Source organism: Octopus bimaculoides, chromosome 28, assembly GCF_046866305.1.
Source record: "Octopus bimaculoides isolate indiv1 chromosome 28, ASM4686630v1, whole genome shotgun sequence".
Taxonomy (NCBI): domain Eukaryota; kingdom Metazoa; phylum Mollusca; class Cephalopoda; order Octopoda; family Octopodidae; genus Octopus; species Octopus bimaculoides.
This window is the reverse complement of record NC_142955.1, coordinates 3522618-3544037: the sequence shown is the minus strand read 5'-3', so window position 1 is coordinate 3544037 and position 21420 is coordinate 3522618. Positions and strand designations below refer to the sequence as shown.

General features: G+C 34.2%; 2 protein-coding genes and 1 long non-coding RNA gene across 5 annotated transcripts in view; 1 reads left to right on the top strand and 2 right to left on the bottom strand.

The window, feature by feature from the left end:
• Nucleotides 1-21420, top strand: part of LOC149130476 (uncharacterized) — a 154526-nt gene that overhangs the window by 88424 nt on the left and 44682 nt on the right. The gene's annotated exons all lie outside the window — the stretch shown is intronic.
• The window catches only part of LOC106870251 (adhesion G protein-coupled receptor G6), a 146373-nt gene that overhangs the window by 80367 nt on the left and 44586 nt on the right, over nucleotides 1-21420 (bottom strand). Inside the window, exon 1 of one of the 2 annotated variants that reach the window (XM_089344343.1) lies at nucleotides 283-1618. The exons of the other annotated variant lie outside the window; for it this stretch is intronic. The gene's annotated coding sequence lies outside the window, so the exon portion shown is untranslated. Of the gene's footprint in view, nucleotides 1-282; nucleotides 1619-21420 lie in introns of those variants that run through there. 2 annotated transcript variants of the gene reach the window in all.
• Nucleotides 17193-21400, bottom strand: LOC149130479 (uncharacterized). 2 transcript variants are annotated; one of them, XR_016238886.1, is made up of 2 exons: nucleotides 20879-21400; nucleotides 17193-18873 (listed from the first exon to the last, which is right to left on the bottom strand). It is a non-coding gene; the product is annotated as an uncharacterized LOC149130479 (long non-coding RNA). The 2 variants fall into 2 exon arrangements; XR_016238885.1 differs by having other exon boundaries at nucleotides 17193-17935.

The window sequence follows — 21420 nt, the reverse complement described above, 5'->3', positions numbered from 1 at the left end:
TCATTTATTTCCTCATAATTTCCTCATAATTTTTTTAATGACTCTTCTACAAAGTAATCACCTCAGTTTCAACGCGCGGTCTCATACCAAATCACTTGCCAGTCAAATGCAAGTAAAAAATCTAAGATTTAGTCTGTGTGCACAAATATATGATATATACAAGTGGAAGCAAAAATGAATTCATTGGATACTAAGTTATAGTCACAGAAATAAATAAAGAAATAATATAGAACCAGAAACAATACAATTAATCACAAATTGTGAAATGAATTAATTACTGACCTTTCTGATTGTCTCTGTTGCTTCCTACAATATTACCAAGACTCAAAACAAAACGAACAAAAATCCGTCTTTCCTCTATGATGCCTGATCAGGATATGGCTTAAGTTCTAATTTCTTACATAATTAAAAACAGTTTAAGTGCCAATCTTAAAAGTCTATTGTCAACATCTGCAGCCTATATCCGTTAAGCATGTTTTATAAATAGTCTCATTTATTATTGCTCTCTAAGTGTTTTTATTTTTTAACTACAATGACAGTAGCTCCGATGAAAGTAAAGAATACTTGCATCCAGTGTTTAGGGTTAGGGTTAGGGTTAGGGTTTAGGGTTAGGATTTTTGTTACACCGAAAACGGGTGATGTACGAATTCTTTACCTCCGCCGTAGTTCCTATCGGTATCTATAAGATATTTTGCCGCTACATTCAACAATACTCGCCTAGATTCCTATACCCTTCATTCCGAACCATGAATTATCCCATCATAACCTAGACATCACAAGCCAAAAACACTGATTCTATTAACAGGGATCTTGAAAGCATCCTCCAATGGAGAAATGTCAATCTCATTTCTTTTCAAAGCAAGAAACCACGAATGCTGTTCATATGAAGAAAACATCATCACAGCCGACAAAATCACGCCATTTGTTGGGTTTCACTCTCATCGAAGATCTTTCCTGTCAAAAGTACATCATTATCGAACTGCGTCCCAATGGTTAACTCTTCTTTTAAAGGCCAGAAGTCACTTCAGGCTCCAACACTTATTGAAACTCAACAAAGCTCAATAGAGTATTGCTCTCATTTTCACAATTGGGACGATGTTGCCCTGCTTCCGCACATCTTATACGGCCTCCAGAAACAGATCACGTGAATTATTGGTACACAATCACAGACAGATATTTCCATTTTCTAACCTACAGACGTACTGTCTCCTTTCTCTACCTTTTCTACCGCTACTATAATGGATTCTGTTCCATAGAGTTCACAAGAGCAAATAAGTATGGCATATTTTAATATCCTTAATACGGATAGATTTTATTTCCACCATCTGCACTGCACTTTTCCCTTCTATTTAATCATAGCCTGACTTCGACCAAATAAGCATAAAGGATTAACATAATTTGTTTATTTATTTATTCTCCACCTCATCTAGAATCTTGGTAGCCTAATTGCTACAAAGATTCAGTACGTGAAGCATATGATATTTGTGTTCTTGTTTAAACATTTCCATCCGTTTCTCGTGTTCATGGTTTGTGTATGTATGCATGTTGTTGATAATGTAGACACTTTGTTCAATCTCCACCTCGTAACATATTAAAAATTATACCTAAGAATAACAGAATGTCACACTATAATTCCCTTTCCATTCTTGCTTTTAGTAGAAATCCATCCAATATCATTAAGATAGGAACTGCTCGAAGAAGAACAAATTATTATTTGACAGATTCCATTAATTGGACTATGTTCATGATAGAATACTACTTTCCTGCGTTTTCATTAGCTAATTATTTTATCTACTTCAGACGGAAGGTAAAGTTTGTTTGGGCATTAGTTAAACTGAAAAAGCAAATGGGGGTACTGAAATACCAAACGGCCGACATAATGTAATAGGTTAATCCCTTGAGTTACAGCTACTGTCAATTATATTATAGTTCGTCTGGTTATCTGCAGGCATTTCTACCCTTTATATAATCCTCAGGCAGAGCATGGACCATCCAAACGGCTTTCTCACAGTTTCCATCTTTCAAGTTTCGCTCACAAATCTTAAGTCTGCCTGTAATTCAGCTCAAATTATTGTGTCATAGGATCAGCCATGTAATTTGAAATCGAACTTGTTCAACATTCAGCGATGTCTGTACTCATGTACATGTAGGATTCTCGATCTGTTTTTCAAACTGCTTGAAATAGCAGTCAAAGTAATTCAAATTGCTACCCATTCTTCGAAAAAGAGACATAACATATAATGCTATTTTAGATGGCCATTATTTTCAATGCATTTCATTGTTGGTCTACTTGATCAGGTTTGTCGTGGAGCTAAACTAACACTACTTTCACTTTGCCTGCACAGTGAGGAGACCCCAGTATACGAAATTTGAAAGTGTTTAGTTACAAAAAATTATTTTTTCTATGTGCCGGCCAAAAGGAAAAGATCCCATATTTCTACTGAAATACACTGATTTTGTTTCGAATAAGTTTGAAATGGAACATAAATTCATATGAAAGTTTGATGAAAGATTTTAATGTAGACCACTTTAAACATAAAGTTTGCGTTATAGAGCCAGGGATGGTTTCAAGGCGGATGGTATTAACAGATTAAAATGGAGGGGAGTCGGAAAATATTAAGTGGTTACTATGTTATTTATATTTTGCGTTTTAGTTTTAGTCATATAATTTCCTAAACACTTAACATGCGCAGTAATATTGAATAACCCATACTTCTTTTACAGAATGCAGGTGTTGAGATGAGTGTCTTTCTCATACATACACATAAATACACATACATACACATACAGACACACGGACACAAACATATGTATCACTCTCTGTCTTCTTATCTTGTTGAATGCACACACACACACACACACATATATATATATATATATATATATATATATATATATATATATCAAATTATAATCAGGGGCCAGGTAATTGCTTCACCACGCACCCAATTTGGAAATAGGAGTTAAAATGCCTTTTCTGCTACCATGGCATTATCAAAATTATTAATTATTAATTAATTAATTGATTAATTAAAGAATTAATTAATTTTAACCCTTTTATTATTATTATTATTATTATTATTATTATTATTATTATTATTATTATTATTATTATATACACACACACATATACATATATATATATATATATATATATATATATATATATATATATATATATATATATATATATATATATATATATATATATATACAAAAACTTAGTTTATAGTCTAATTCTTTGCAGGTAGTTGAATGGTTTCGCAATATTAATAACAAACATAATGCCAAATTTATCCAATTTGACATTTCTAATTTTTTATCCCTCAATTAATCTCATTATTTTAAACAAAGCACTTTGGTTTGCTCACAAGAAGGCGGGTATGCCTAGAGAGGAATTTAAAGTTATTAAAGCAGCTAGAAATTCCATAATTAAGTTCAATAAAAAAAACTATGGATACTTAAGAAGGATTCGATACTTAAGAAGGATTAATTAATTAATAATTAATAATTTTGATAATGCCATGGTAGCAGAAAAGGCATTTTAACTCCTATTTCCAAATTGGGTGCGTGGTGAAGCAATTACCTGGCCCCTGATTATAATTTGATATATATATATGTGTGTGTGTGTGTGTGCATTCAACAAGATAAGAAGGATTCGATGTCCCTATGGGAAGTTCCGATTCAGCACAAATAGCAGATTTAGTATGCACATACATTCTATACGAATTAGAAGACCAATTCCCAAATGTTAAGGGTGGTCTATACAGAGACGATTGTCTATTATACTTAGAGAACACCACAAATCAAAAAATACAAAAAGTTAAAAATAAATTAGCTAGGTTTTTTAGTAGAATGGGCTTTGGTATAGTATTTGAAGATAAAACATCTATAGCTAACTTCTTGGACGTCACTTTAGATCTACACACTAAAACATTTTTCCCGTATCACAAACCCTCCACTAACCTAAAATATATCAGTAAATCCAGCAATCATCCAAATTCTGTAACGAGAAATTTGGTCAAAAATATTTCACTTAGACTATCCAATCTATCTACGAATGAATGCATCTTCAATAAGGAGGCTGAATTTTACAATTTAGCTTTATTAAAAGCAGGTTACAGAGAAAAGGTTAATTATATAGATTCTAATTATGAAACCGATCTGAGTAGTAATAATAATAATAATTTTAATAGCAATAGTAATAATGATACAGTTTTTAATTTAAATAATAAAAATGAATACGAAGATAACCTCAATCATAAATTACCTAACGATAGCAACAAGCTTAACATTTTTTCACGAAATAGGGGAAATAACCGTCAAATAAAACCTTGTCTCAATGATAATAATAAATTAAGACTATTTATAAACAATACTGGAAAACATTCTAAACCAGAACCTAATAAAAATGTCTGGGTAATTCTTCCTTTTAGTAAAAGTGTAAAATCAAACTTGGTATCCCAGTTCCAAAACGCTATAAATAAGAACTTTCCTAAACATTCTCATTACTCCCAAGTCATAAACACACACAAGGTTAGAATCGGTTTCTCTAACATGAAGAACATTTCGCATATAATATCAGCACACAATATGAGGCTTTTGCATCCACTAGAGAGTTCAAACAGTAATAACATTGAACCAGACATTATTAACCCTTACCAAAATAACAATAATAACACTAATAATAATAATATGGGGAACAATATTAATAACACGACACATAATAGTAATAGTCACAACAACAAAATCATTATTTCAGAAGTCAATTCCAAAAGAATTAGTTTTTTAAGTGAAAATGCGAAACTCAGAAACACTATCTACCAATGCCAAGTTAGTACTCCCAAAAATACTCACTTTTACGTAGGTCCTTCCTCTACACCTTTATCCACTAGAATTTCTAACCATTTTTCATCTTTTAGAGATAGAAGCAAACGTAATACCACGAGCCTTAGCAAACTAATTTGGGATCTTAAAGATCTTAAATTTAAACTAGACTGGCTTATTCTTTCTATTTCTAAGCCATATGAAAAGGGTGGAAAATTTTGCCATCTTTGTGTTACCGAACTCCTCTTTATTTTATTTTCAAAGAATAATCTGGTAAATACTTTCATAGAACATTCTTTCTGATGTAAACATTGGCAAAAACATACATTTTCAGCATTTAAATAACAGTCACTGTTTTTATGAAACGCTATCATATTAACCCGTAATAAGTAAGTTCATCAAATAGTTCTAATAAAACATATTATTAATTCCCTCAAAGGTTAAAAGATTAAAATTATTTACGATTCAAATTATTTATCTAAACTTTCGTAATTTATTAACCTAAATTAGAGCATATTTTAAATCTTGATAAACTCTTGTAACAACCAACACATACAAAATTTATGTACGTATGAATATACCGGTATAGGTGTTTATATATACACGTGTATCTGTGAGAGAAAATGTGTATGTGTGTGTCTGTGTATACATATTCAGGGTTTTGTATAAACTAGAGGTGTTTCTATTTATTTCTTTGTGTACATATACGCATTATCATTTATATTTTTACTTTTACCCTTATCTTTACTCCTCTTAATATTATTTTTTTAAAATATATCAATATGCATTTACGTATGATTTTTTGGATATATGTACATTTTTGTGCACAGATGTATTTACTTATACATAGGTTTATTTATATATTCATATATGAGTGTACTTGTGAATAAGTATGGGAGCGTATTTGCGTAAATGTATTTTTTATAAAAAAATATATGTCTATATTTAGATGTATGTGTGTGTGTAAATATACATGTGTGTATATGATTGTGTATACAAGTATATGTGAGTGTGTATGTCCACATGTGTATGTATATGTATGTATGTATATGTATATATATGTGTGTGTCTGTATATATATATATATATATATATATATATATATATATATATATATATATATTATATATATAGATATGTGTGTGTGTGTGAGTGTGTCTGTGTGTATGTATGTATATATGTATACTTGTGTGGGTGTGTGCACGTATGTTTGTAAGTACATATGTGTGTATGTGTACATATCTATGTATATGTATGTATATATAATTGTGTATGTATTTGTATAAATCCATATGTATGCATGTATGTGTGGTTGTGTATATATATATATATATATATATATATATATATATGGGAGAATATACGAAAAAACAACAACAGACGAGGACAGGTGGTGTAAATAACAAAAGAATGTATTAGCATGACGCTCGGGAATACGGAAAGTCTTTGACGTTTCGAGCTACGCTCTTCAACAGAAAGAATACGGAGACAAGGAGAAAAACACGGAGAAAAAAAATTGAATAGTGTTCAGTCAACGGTCAATCATATATATATATATATATATATATATATATATATATATATATATATATATATATATATATATATATATATATATGTATATGTATGTATATATGAAAACATTTGAGTTCTTTTTCTTATATATATGTATTTGTATGTATGTATGTATGTATGTATGTGCATGCGTGTGTTTACGTATGTGTTTGTATACATGTATGTATATGTATATGCGTATCTGTTTATTTGGTTATAGGCGTAGATGTATTTGTATGTTTATGTGTATGTGTCTATTTCTATTTATACATGTGTATATATATATGTATATATATGTGTGTATGGGGACATGCACACATATGTGTATATTTGTATATGCGTGGGTACGTATGGGCATATGTGTAAATGTGGGCGTATGTGTGTATGTGTGTGTGTGTATATATATATATATATATATATATATACACATATATATGTATATATATGTGTATATATATGTATATGTGTGTATATATGTATATGTAATTATGTATGCATGTATGTATATACATTTATATGTATGTGTTGTCCAACCCACTATCCGGTAGCGTCCAATTCTCTAACGGTTTTTTTCAAATGAATCACGTCATAACCTTATCCATCTATTGTTTTCATACTCGGTCATAATGTCTTACGTTTAAGATGATTCCCATGCTTTCCCTGATGAGAAGGTTACAATTTTAACATCACAGATCCCTATGGATCACATAGGTTGTAATCCTTTGAAACATATGTAGGAATAAAGTATGCAATTATAACATGCGTTTTCTCCATTCCATAAATTTATATATATATATATATATATATATATATATATATATATATATATATAAAGGAGACCACTAGGTGAACTGCTAATGTGCTAGAAGAAAATCACATGTAATGTGTCTTAGTAAACACATTACATGTGATCTTCTTCTAGCTCATTAGCAGTCCACCTAGTGGTCTCTTTTATATTTACATATACAATAATCCTTTGAGATCTCAGATATTTTTTCTGAATCTCCCTGATTCTTTTAATGTGCTTGTTTCCTGGTATTAAATTGATATTAATTAATATCCAATTTTTTACCCTACTGTTTTAATTATATATATATATATATATATATATATATATATATCCGGAGTAAGCACATGAAATGTGTCCGATGAACGGGAATGTGAAACTCAGAGTAACAGTCTTTTGTTATATTTCTGCTGCTTTTAAATAAAGTATATATATGTATATGTGTGTGTGTGTGTGTGTGTGTGTGTGTGTGTTGTTGTTGTTGTTGTTGTACTTGGGGATGGTCATATTGCCAGTTTGGCTAAACTGGCAATATGACCATCCCCAAGTACAACATCTGTTTCAACACACGATTTCACATGAAAAATCTTGCAAAACAAATATATATATATATATATATGTATGTATGTATGTATGTATGTATGTATGTATGTATATATATATATATATATATATATATATATATATATATATATATATATATATATATATATATATATATATATATGTATATAGGTGCAGGGGTAGCTGTGTGGTAAGTAGCTTGCATACCAACCACATGGTTCCGGGTTCAGCCTTCCGAGGTGCGACATGCTCACGAGGCAGCACGTCATGTCTCGGATCTTTCAAATGCAAATACTAAATGTTTAAATAATATAGGCGTAGGCGTGGCTGTGTGATGAGAAGCTTGCTTCCCAACAACATGGTTCCAGGTTCAGTCTCACTGCATGGCACCTTGGGAAAGTGGCTTCTATCAAACCTCAGGCTGACCAAAGTTTTGTGAGTGGATTTAGTTTCCGATCTTAGCAGCTGCACCTAACATTAAGAAACCTAACAAATGCCATTAAAAAAGCAGAATTATCAGGTTGAGTTGATTCATCTATTTGAAGTGAGAACTCGTTTACCCTATGTTTTGAAACTAATTGGCTTTCAACATCACCTACCATTTCATCAATCCAGCATGATACTGATGAGTTGCTCAAAGGAATAACTCTAGTAACCTGTTGTGGACTCTGGTCCATGACTGTTGAAAGCACTACAGCCACTGCAGGCATGATCAAAGATTCACCAATGGTATGAGGCTTACCAGCTTTTGCAATTAAATTTGCTGTCTTGTGAGAAGCCAACATTCGTTTGTCTATTTTTGCTGCTTTTTGAGTGAACATTTGATTCACTGTCATCCTTCCTTGAAACTCATAACCTTTTGAAGAAATCTAGTGGCTTGTCTTTCTAACCTCTATGTGCAGTCTCCAGATGTTTTTCTTTTAGTTTGCAGGGACGCATACTGCCATTTGAGAACAAAGTCTTGCATAGCAGACACATAGGCACAGTAGAATTTTGTGGAGATTTAATGAATCCATTAGCAAGATATTCGACAGAATATTGTCTACACTTTTTTTTTAGATGCACTTGCCATGTTTATCTGAACTAATAAATAAATATCTTCAAAAAGTTGAATAAACAAAAGGTTAGTTTCAAGCGTTTTTGTCAGAGTGAAAACAAGTTTATAAAGTCAATACATTACGCAGTTAACTAAATCAAAGGCTTTAATAACCGGGAAAAACAAATTAATAGTTATGCTTATGAAAAAATAAAAATAGCATGACAAATATTTATCATTTCCTTTCCAGTTGATAATCCAGAAATAAAATTAATTTGATGAAAAGATACTAAATTATAAAAGTGATAGCTAAAGCAAGTGTGCTGGTAAATTCATGGAGAAAATAGGGCTGATTTATTGTTGAATCAAACTCGAACTGTCGAAAAGAGTTAACAAAGTATATTGAAAATGTATTTTCTTTTTTAAAGAAAAATGATTTTATAATATATTTTGTTATATTCTACTAAACATAGTTCAATATTAAATTTTACTCGAATTAAATATATAATACTATTCAGTGATCAATTATTGAATTATTAAATTGATTAATAATTTAATAGTTGTAAAAAAAAGTGCATATAAGAATGGTTTTATCTGATTTTCTAATGAATTGTCTGTTTGTTTTCAGGGTACCCTCAGTCTCTCACCTTCCTCTTGATCCCCCATCTTAGTTTGACTACTTCTCAAAGCCCTTATTAATTATAGGTCTTTTTTGAAAATAAATCCTATACTCGTATGTGAAGAAACAGTTTTCTGAACGCTTGGGTCCAGTTTGAATGGTTGATTAATGATTTAACTTGGTGGATCGACCTTTCCGCCCTCGGCTCTGACGCTATGGACCCAGTCGGAATATTTATGATAATTATAGTAACTTATAAAAACTTAAGTAAAATGAAGTGAAAAGAAGTAGATACTTGCACACTAACGATGCAGAAAAATATAATTAAACAAGAAAGTACGGAATCAAGAGCAGAAGTAGGATGAGATAAGCACAGAGAGAGAAAGAAGAAGTAATGCAATTTGACAAAGTAAAAAAGAAAAATGAATCTTAAAGAGGCTTGTGCGGATGTTAACCAGTTAGCATGGACGTTGTTGATTGGATGGATTTTCCATATCGTCAATAATATTGAAGTGGAGTTTTGATTAATAACTATGACTTTGCCTTCTGCACTGTCCATTGTGTATGTATGTTTTACAGCTTAAAATTTTGGAGCAATTTGGTATGATGCAATGATATTTAGCTGTTCATCTTACGAACCAGACATAAAATACTCAAAATTTAATATTTTAACGTGTTCTTTGGGTACATATATGAGTGTAATAGAAAATTAGTACATAAGGATGATCCTTCATAATTATAAATGCATATTCATGTGTTTCTTCTATATGTGTGTAATGTGCATTTTACAAATAAAATTACATACCTACAGGTTAAAATTTTATGATTCCCAAATTTTCTTCCCCCCCCCCACCCGTAGCCCTCTGTGGCTCCCTATTTTTTAAACTTCACCTTGTGACCCCCCCCCACAAGAAATGTTTCATCTCCCCCTAGGGGGCCATATGGCTCCCGTTGAGAAGCCCTGATTTAGAGGAACCCAATTCCTGTCGCTTGTGTTCACGATCGTACTTTCTCGGTCATTACCCAACGCAGGTGAGGATTGGCACGAAAATTGAATGGAAGAGGAAGGAGTTGGGTCTTTTTTTTTTTTTTCTTTTTTTTTTCTTTTTTGCAACCTCTCATTTCTGAGGACCAAATACGGGAACTATAACGCATTTTTAAGATCCGATTCAGCATCCTGCCTCCCATCACTTCTTACTACTACTACTACTACTACTACTACTACTGTTACTGCTGCTGCTGTTTTTCCTTCACATTTTTCTTTTTACCCTTTTTCTAGTTATTTCCTATTCTGGTCTTCCACATATTATTATTATTATTATTATTATTATCATCATTATTGAGTGAGAGAGCAGTGCATGCCATCAAAGTGACACTGGAGTAAAATATACAAAGTCCAATATACCCATCTTGACTACCCGTCTGATAAGGGTACACCAGGGACATGTATCAAAACCATATGTGCGTGACATGGTGATCTCATATCAAGATAAACAGCGCATGACCTCGCAGGTGGGACCCAGTTAGAATTTTCTTCAGGTCGAGTAGCCCATCCCGCTCAAAAGGTCCCTGAATAAGGGTTGTTTAAGGATGTTGAGCAAAACACCCATGTTTCCAAAGGTGAATTATTCAAACCCCAAAGAATTCCTCTCAACACATGGCTATGATGCTCCCCCACTACTTCTGCTCGTGATCAGAGATGTACATATCGTCAGCCACCAAGGGACATGCTCAACTGGTTAAGGTCAAAACAACTGACAAGAAAATCTGTGGTATTGAGCAAAATATTTGCTGTAGCCCATCTTTTATATCAAGACAAAACAATGTACATGATAACACTTCCAATCAATTAAGATCAGAAGCCATGAGAGCCACTGCCTGGTACTGCATCAGGGCATCATCATCATCATCATCATCATCATCATCATCATCATCATCGTCATCATCATCATCATCATCATTATTATTATTATTATTATTATTATTATTATTATTACTACTACTACTACTATTACTACTATAACTACTATTATTATTATTATTATTATTAGTATTATTATTATTATTATTATTATGTTGTTTTTTTTCTTCTTTCTTCAAATTTTCTCCCATTTCTCGCCGAGTGTTTTCCGTACACCTAGGGCAAAGAAACTCGTTGTATGCATTCCCAATTTACACACGCAAATTCATAGGTAAAACATGTATTTAAGAAAAAAAAAATCATGAATGGATGTTGTTTTCACAGCGATAATGCTCTTCTCAGTACATGAGTCGTTCCAGTTAGCACGATTTTTTGCACTTCCTGTAGAGATGGTAAGCCTGGTATCATTTTCAAATAGGTTTCAGTACCTTTTTTTTTATCATTCCTAGAGATCCTACAATCACTGGTATGGTAGTCGCCTTGAGGTGCCACATTTTTTCAATTTCTATTAGCAAGTCTTTATATTTACTGATCTTGTCAAATTCTTTCGCCGCTATATTATGATCACAGGGAATACTCATGTCAATTAATAAACACGTCTTCTTTGTCTGATCTTTTATAATAATATCCGGTTTATTAGCTTTTATAGTTTTGTCAGTATGTACGGGGAAGTCCCAGAGAATTGACACATTTTCTCCCTCAGTTACAGCTTCAGGATGGTGTTTATACCATTTGTCAGCGGTTTTGATTTTATAATGCCGACATATTGTCCAGTGTAAATACTGGCCAACCCTGTCATGTCTTGCTTTATATTCTACAGGTGCTAAGACTCTACACCATGAGATTAGGTGGTCTATAGTTTCAGTCGCATCGTTACAAAATCGGCATTTTGGGTCAGCTCCATTTTTTATCACATTGGCTTGGTAGTTCCGGGTTAATAAGCTTTGGTCTTGAGCAGCCAATATGAAACCTTCACTCTCTGCTTTTAGCCCTGAACTTCGTAACCACTAATGCGTGCGTTTCTGGTCGACATCAGCTTGTTTGCTACGAGCCACATACTTGCCATGCAGAGGTCTCTGTTCCCATCTGCTAGCTAATTTTTCATGTGCTTTTGTCTTTGCAATTAATTTTATTTTCTTTGCAGCAGCAGTTGGCACATTTCCTTCAACCTGGTCAAGTTGGTAGGTATCTAAGAGTTCGGTAGCGAATTTTTTGCTCTCTTTCAGAATAGAGTGAAGTTTTTTCGGTCTTTCATGTTTTTCAACAAGTTTCAGCATCCAATCGTTGGTTGTTTCAAGGTATTTGGCCAGTCCGATTGTGGTGGTTTTGTACGTAAGTTCAAGCTGGATCAAGCCTCGACCTCCCTGAGCTCTGGGGAGGTAAAGACGATCCACGTCTGCCTTTGGATGGTGCATCTTATTACAAGTCAGTAGCTTGCGGATTTTTCTATCAATTTTGACTATTTCACTGGTATTCCAGTTGAGCACATTGAAGCTATAAAGAACAACTGGGACTGCTAAGGAATTTATGGCTAACACCTTATTATAAGCATTCAGCTCAGACTTCAGAACTGCTCGAACTCTTCTATAACATTCCTTCCTAACCTTCTCTTTCATGCTAGCATGCTGGATACCAGAGCCTTCATTTATTCCTAGGTATTTATAGGTTTGTTCCTGCTCAAGTTCTTTTATTACTGTTTCGACATCTAATTCTATTGAACTTGACTTTACTTGACTTTACATAGCCTTTCTATGTCAGATTTTGGGTGGTGCATCCTATATCCTGTCATTATTTTTCTTGTTTTCCTGTCTATTTTACATAGTTCGTTTAGTGTCCAGTTAAGGATGTTGTAGCTGTAGCTTATAACTGGGACAGCTAAAGTGTCGATACCCATTATCTTGTTTTTAGCATTGAGCTCTGTTTTTAGTATTGATCTAACTCGTCTATAGTACTCTTTCTTTATTTTTTCTTTCATTTGTGTATGTTGTATCCTATCTAGTTCATTGACTCCTAAATACTTGTATGGTTGGTTTTCGTCTAGTTCTTTTATTTCATTGGCTTTATCTAGTGTTATATTGCTGCTTTTAACTAATTTTCTTCTTTTCATGGTTGTTTTGGCACATTTTTCTAATCCGAATTTCATATCTATTTCCTTGGTAAAGCCGTGTACTGTCTGTAGTAGTGTTTCTAGCTCTTTGTCGTTTTTAGCATATAATTTTAGGTCATCCATATATAGAAGGTGGCTGACTGTTTTTCCGTAGCATTTGTAACCGCATCCAGTTCTATTTAGCAATTCTGTTAAAGGTGTGAGTGCCAGGCAGAACAGGAGTGGAGAGAGCGTGTCTCCCTGGAATATTCCTCTTCTAATGGGGATGGCTTTCGTTTTCACAAGTCCCTCTTTTGTTTCGAGCTGTAGCACTGTCTGCCATTTGTTCATTGAGTGCCTTATGTATTTTATAATAATTGGTGCCACCTTGTTTATGGCTAGCGTTTCCAGAATCCACGTATGGGGAACACTGTCGAAGGCCTTTTGGTAGTCCACCCAGGCCATACTGAGGCCTTTCTTCTTTCTGCGGCTGTCTTCAGTTATGGCTTTATTGTTACAGCCGTATGAGCCCTTGCAGCATCCCTTCTGCTCTTATGGAAACAGGTTGTTATTTTCCAGGTGTTTACTCAATCTCTGCGATATTATTGCAGTAAAGGCTTTGTAGATCGTAGGGAGACAGGTTATAGGTCTATAGTTTTGTGGTTTCTCCGTTTCCGTGGATTTGGGGATTAAGATGGTTTTCCCTTTTGTGAGCCATTCAGGCATTGTCTCTGGCTCTGCTAGTATGTTGTTAAAGTTTTCTGCCAGCTTTTTATGCATTCCTGGCAGGTGTTTTAACCAGAAATTGGGGATCTTGTCGTGTCCAGGTGCCTTCCAGTTGCTTAGTCTTTGCAGTGTCTGGGTGACCTCTTCAGTTGTTATAGGGGCCCAGAGTTGCTCAGGTGCTAAGTTCGTTGTTTTAATGGTCCTTTTCTGGGGTTGTTGCTTCACCGACCATATTTGTTTCCAGAATTTCTCTAGTTCTTCTGCTGTTGGTGCTGCAGTAATGTCTATTTTATTTTTACCCAGTTCTTGGTAGAGTTTTTTGGGGTTGGATTTGAACTGTTTGTTTTGTTCAAAGAAACGTTGGCGTTTCTCATACCGGCGGATCCTTTGTGCTTTGGCAAGGATGTCTTGCTTTAGTTTTTCTTTTGCCTCAGGTAAGTCTTTTTCTGTAATGCTGTATTTGTACAGTATTTTTGTTTTCTTCTTGTTACTTAGTTGTGTTGATTGTTTACTAATTTCGTTGAGAATCGATAAATCTTTTCTCTTTTTTTAAATTTTGTTCTGGATGTTATTTATCTACAAGGTCTGTTTGGGTGGTAGGAATCCTGTTCGGATGGGTTTGAGTGAGTATCCTGCTTCTTTTGTGGCTGCAGTGGCTGCCGCATATATTATGTCATTTAGCTCAGTGATATTGCCTGTTGTTTCTGTGGTTGTTAGTTCCGTGACGGCCAGGTTTATGCTATTTATTATTGATGTTGTTTTATTGTCTATTTTGATTTTTGGGAGATATAATCTGTGGTTTTCAGTTCTTTGGTTATTCTCATTTTCGTAGTATCGTAATTATTAGGTTTCCCTTCGTTATTCCCAGGCTTTAGATTTGTTTTGCCTTCCTTTTCATTCATATGTTTGCCTGTGGTGTTCTGGTTTGGTGCTTTTTGTACACTATTATACATCTCTACGGTCTGGGTTTGTTGTTTTTTGTTTACTTCGTTTTTGCCGGAAATGTTACGTTTGTCCTCGTGTTTTGCTATCTCAGTGTTTATATTATTATTTGGCATTGCTGTGTGACTACTATCTAGATTTTCCTGATGTATTTTTCCTTTCAATTGTTCTATTTCTATTTCTGATATTTTTTTTTTTTTTGCTTTTAGAGTATATCTTCTTATGTTAGCTAGTTTGTTAGGGTTCATTGTTTTATCGAGGTCTATATTTACATTATTTTCCTTCCATATTCTATATGTATGTGTTGTTGCGTTTTCGTTTTTTGGGTAGAGCACTGCTGTGAAATAGGCGTGTAGGATCGAAATGTATTCCTCACGTGTCCATTTATGCCGTTTTGGTTTTGTTTGCGAAAGGACCGATAGAATAAGTACTAGGCTTACAAATTTGTTCGACTAAAGGCGGTGCTCCAGCATGGCCGCAGTCTAAATGACTGAAACAAATAACAGGATTAATTAGAGCTGAAGAAATCGTCTCATGAGAAAAGAAACCAGGAAACAGCTGCTCTCATATTAGATAGCATGAGAGAGGGGTGTGTGTCTATGCTTGTGTGAAGAGGCTTTATATTTCATACATTTAATGCGACTGAAACAGGAGTTAATTTAAACGTTTCGGGATTCGGAAACCATTAAGTGGTGACTAAATTTTTTTTATATTTTCCGTTTTAGCTTCAGTCATATAAATTCATAACTACTTAAAATAATACAGTAGTGACATTAAATATCTGGGACAACCATTGTTCTTTTATTAAAAAAAAACTGTTTTTTCTCTCTTCACACACACCTACGCGCGCACGCAGATACGCACCCATACACATTCTCTTGTTCTCTTAATGAATGTAAATATGTATATACATTCACACACACACACACACACACACGCACACACTCATACACACATACATACAAACATACAAATATGCATACAACAAACATATATACATACATACAAACATATATACATACAAACATACATACATACAAATATACATACATACAAATATACAAACATACAAATATACATACATACAAACATACATGCATACAAACATACATACATACATACGAATATACATACATACATACATGCAAACATACATAAATACATACATACAAACATACATACAAACATACATACATACATACATACAAACATACATACATACAAACATACATACATACATACATACATACAAACATACATACATGCATACATACAAACATACATACATACAAACATACATACATACATACATACAAACATACATACATACATTCATACAAACATACATACATACAAACATACATACATACATACATACATACATACATACAAACATACATACATACATACATACATACATACATACATACATACATACATACAAACATACATACATACATACATACATACATACATACGGGAACAACAGAATGAGAGATGGATGGGTACTTCATGAAAATTGATCATTGGGATGAAAATTCACATCTAAGTGGAAATAAGATTCTGTGATTTACATGGCTTTCTCGGATTGACGAGTGGCAATGTAAGAAATTATAGAAACTGTGTAAACAATAAAAATAACGTATTCAAATTACAAGTTAATTCTAAAATTTCTTAATCACCTGAATTATAAAAGGTTTCTCTTCTCTCTATTATAACAAAGAGAGTGGAGGTGCAATGGCCTAGTGGTTAGGGCAGTGGACTCGCGGTCATAGGATCGCGGTTTCGATTCCCAGACCGGCGTTGTGAGTGTTTATTGAACGAAAATACCTAAAGCTCCACGAGGCTCCGGCAGAGGATGGTGGCGAACCCTGCTGTACTCTTTCACCACAACTTTCTCTCACTCTTACTTCCTGTTTCTGGTGTGCCTGTAATTCAAAGGGTCAGCCTTGTCACTCTGTGTCACACTGAATATCTCCGAGAACCACGTTAAGGGTACACGTGTCTGTGGAGTGCTCAGCCACTTGCACGTTAATTTCACGAGCAGGCTGTTCCGTTAATCGGGATCAACTGGAACCCTCGACGTCGTAATCGACGGAGGGCCAACAACATTATAACAAAGAGATATCCATTTTATTTTTCCTACGTACCCCTCCTTTCATTTTCAGTTTTTATTTTTATTCGGACATTTTATACAAAGTATAAACAGGAATATATTTTACAAAAGAAAAGCAAAAAAAAAACACAAAAAGGAAGAAAGAAAAAACATCAATGCAGCTCCAAGTACTTCAACTGATCGCACACCACAAGGTTCAACGGAACCTACTGAAGTAAGCCAGCACCCTCACAGCATTGCCACGAGGACAAGAACTTCGCCCACTTTTTACATATGTTATTTACTCTGCCACCATCTTTAAAACTCATATCAGAGCCTTAATATTGCAGCTTTACTAATATCTTAGTCCCAGCGGAAGAAAATCCTGAAATACTGCGATTTGTCGGCCAACTACATTTTCCATCCTGTGGCATTTGAGGCATTTGGTGGGGTCGTACCACTAACTGCGAGATTCCTGTCTTCACTGGCAACTCGCCTTGCAGAGGTAACTGGTGAAGCTCATGAGGGCGCTTGGTTGTTCCAACGCATCAGCTTCGTCATCACCAACGGCAACGCTGCAAGAGTGCTGGCGTGCCTCAATAGCCATTAGAAAGGTTTCCCAGCGTCCCCAACTTTTCAACCCTAGGTGATGAATTGTTTTATTTTGGGGTTTTTTTTTTTTCCTTTTCTCTCTTTTTTCGTTTTCTCTTTTTAATTTTTTCAATTGTGTTCTCTGTTTTCTCCAGTTTTCTAGTTTGATTTTGTAAAACGGTAAACTCTGTGAAGGCAATAAAATTGGTTATACTTCAGCAATAAGAAAAAGTCTTCGTCTTATTGTTAATTTGCCTGTTATAATTTGAATTTTATAAAATGAGATTTTGGATTTGAAGAACTGAGCTTAGGAATTTAAGTTATGAACACTGAAGTTTGAGTTTTGAGTTTTGAAATTTGGAATTTGAATTGTAGAATATGATATTTGAATCTTGAGTCTTGAGATTTGAAATTTGATCATTGAGGAAAAAGATATTGGATTCTTGAGATTTGAGATTTGGACTTTGTAAAATTTGTTTTGAAATTTGAGAAAGTGAGTTTTCAAGTTTGGAATTTGAGATATGAAAGGTGAGATTTGAAACGTAAATCTTAAGATTTGTAATTTCATTACTGAGATTTGAATATTGAATTTTTGAGATTTGAGATATGAATTTCAAGATTTTAGATCTAGATTTTGAAAAATGATTTTGGAATCTTGAAATCTGAGATTAGAACATCTGAATTCTGTGATTTGAGATTTGGATTTTGTAATTTGAGATTTGAGGACAGAGTTTTGAAATTTGAGCTATGAACTTCGCAATTTCAGTTTTGAAATTTTGAATTTGACATATGAGAGATGAATCTTGATATTTGTAATTTGATCATTGAGAGAAACAATGTGAATTTTTGAGATTTGAGATATGGATTTAGAGATTTGAGACTAGGATTTTGTAAAATGATTTTTTTTTGAAATTTGAGATTTGAGTTTTCAAGTTTGGAATTTGAGATATGAGAGAAGAGATTTGAAACTTGTGTCTTGAGATTTGTGATTTCATCACTGAGATTGGGATTTTGAATTCTTGAGATTTCAGATACGAATTTTGAGATTTTAGATCTGGATTTTTAAAAATGATTTTGGAGTTTTGATATTTGAGACTCGAACATCTGAGTTCTGTGATTTGAGATCTGGATTTTATAAAACAAGTTTTGAGATTTGAGGAATTGAGTTTTGGAATTTGAGTTATGAACTTTGAAATTTGAGTTTTGGAATTTAAAATTTGAAATACGGAATATGTTATTTGAAACTTGAGTCGTGATATTTAAAATCTGATCAGAGATTAAAAATGTGAATTTTTGAGATTTGAGATATGAATTTTAGGATTTGAGATTTGGATTTCATAAAATGAGTTTTGAAATTTGAGAAATTGAGTTTTCAAAATTGGAATTTGAGATAGGAGAGATGAGATTTGAAATTTGAGTCTTGAGATGGAAGGACAGAGAGGTAGATTGACAGGTAGATTGATAGAATCAGAGAAAGATAGAAAAAGTAAGAATAAGAAAAATATATATAAATATAGGTAGCGACATTGTTGTATAGAAATATAAGTATACACGCAAACACAGACAAATATATGAACATAAGAATACAGGTTACACTGTATGAAATGATTTTTGTTCTTGGGCAACAACAGTTATTCCCTGTGTGCTTACCCCTGGAAAGTATGGAAACGGCTATGATGCTCCCCAACTATTCTTGCCTATCAGCAGAGATGCACATGTTGTCAGCCACTCAAGAATATGCTCAAGGTGAAGCAACTGACAAGCAAATCAACGGTATTGAGAAGAATATTTGCTATAACAATTTTTCTGCTTCAGCAACTCAATGCTAAATCTATTTGAAATGTAATGGGAAATTTCCCATTATATCAATGAAGTGTATATGGCAGTGTCAATAAGATGTGTCCTGAAACTACCACAAGATAGCATCTGTATGATAATAGGGATGACACTGAGGGTAAAGAAAATAGTTAAAGTGGTAGGCTTACCCCCAGAGACACCGAATGGCAAAGCCAAAAGCATCTTTACTTGGGACAAGTGCAAGATACTTTCCTGCCTATGCTACACTTGGAGATATTGTTAAAAACTTTTCATCAAAAGTGGACCAAATGTTCTTGGTGAAAGCCACTATTGACAGTGCTACAATCAGGTAGTGAAAGCACATGTACTACCACTATGGCACCGTAAAATAACACTATATTTCTGCATGAAGTCACTGACCTTTCACAAAGTGGGAGAGAAACTGTATCATGACCTATAATACAGTCAGGCCTCCTCCACGGCCTCTGACTGGCAACTGAATGACAATCTGGACAAAAAGGTGAAGGTTCTGCAGCCCATTGTACCAACTTAGCTACAGCCAAACATGATCATCACCTCAGAGACATCAAAACTGGTGGAGAATTGCCTATACGGTGGATGGAAGTTATATTAAGATTTGTAGACGTTTTGCAAGATGATGACACAGCAACTAACTCAATCAGCTGGGATTTTGCATGAGTGGTAAACAAGGGGGCCCCCATTTTTGAGCAGTCAAAGAAACAGCTGCATGACAGTCTTAGATTATGAAGAATGATCGGTGGGTGGTTGCTACTGGAACAGAAGTCCAAGCTTCATGAAGTCCAGCTGGTTTCAATGTGTTGTCTAATGTAGAAGGCTCATGGCTCAGTGGTTAGAGCATCAAGCTTATGATCGTGAGGTTGTGAGTTCGATTTCCGGACCAGGCTGTGTTGTGTTCTTGAGCAAGACACTTTATTTCACGTTGCTCCAGTTCACTCAGCTGTAGAAATGAGTTGTGACATCACTGGTGCCAAGCTGTATCAGCCTTTGCCTTTCCCTTGAAGGATAACATCAGTGGTGTGTAGAGGGGAGGCTGGTATGCATGGGTGACTGTTAGTCTTCCATAAAAACAATCCTAAGTTGTGCATTTGCCGGAGAGGCGATTTTCCGCCCAGACTTGTACCCTAGAGGAGAACCTCTTAGGTGCACCCATGGTCATTCGTGCCCATGGGTCGAACTACAGGTCACATAAATGACAATGTGTCCAGATGTATGTTGCAACACACAAATATATAGACATACTCAAGAATATCCACACATATTCATTAGTTTATGTGTAGACTCAAGTGCTTACCAATCATTAAGTCATTGAAAAATGACGGAATCATAGAGCTGTCAGTGAGTAGACAAAAGTATGGATATTCGTCCTGCTTTCAAGTCTCAAGTCTGAATTCAAATTTGGCTGAAGTCAACTTTGCCGTTCATTCTTTCAAGATTGATACAATAAATTACCAGTCGATGGAGGTGGAATTATTAGATCATTCTAAGATATGTCTTGCAGTATTTGTTCCTGCTTTTTGCCTTCTATTTTCTGAGGTGGTACACTTAATCCATCCAGGCAAAGATAAAGAATATGCACACCCAGTATTTAGGGTTAGGGTTAGGAGTTAGGGTTACACCGAAAACGGGTGGTGTGCGTATTCTTTACCTCCACCTCCATCCAACAGTCTAACACCATCACCTGGTCCTTGGATGCCTTCGGCAGATTTTACTTTGTTACCGTCACTGAGACCATGTTTGTGGTCTAGGGATAATTTACTGTTTCCTCTTATCGACCTCGGAGACCCCTAAACAAATAGGCGCTCTCTTGCCTACCCTCTCTAACGAAAAAATCAA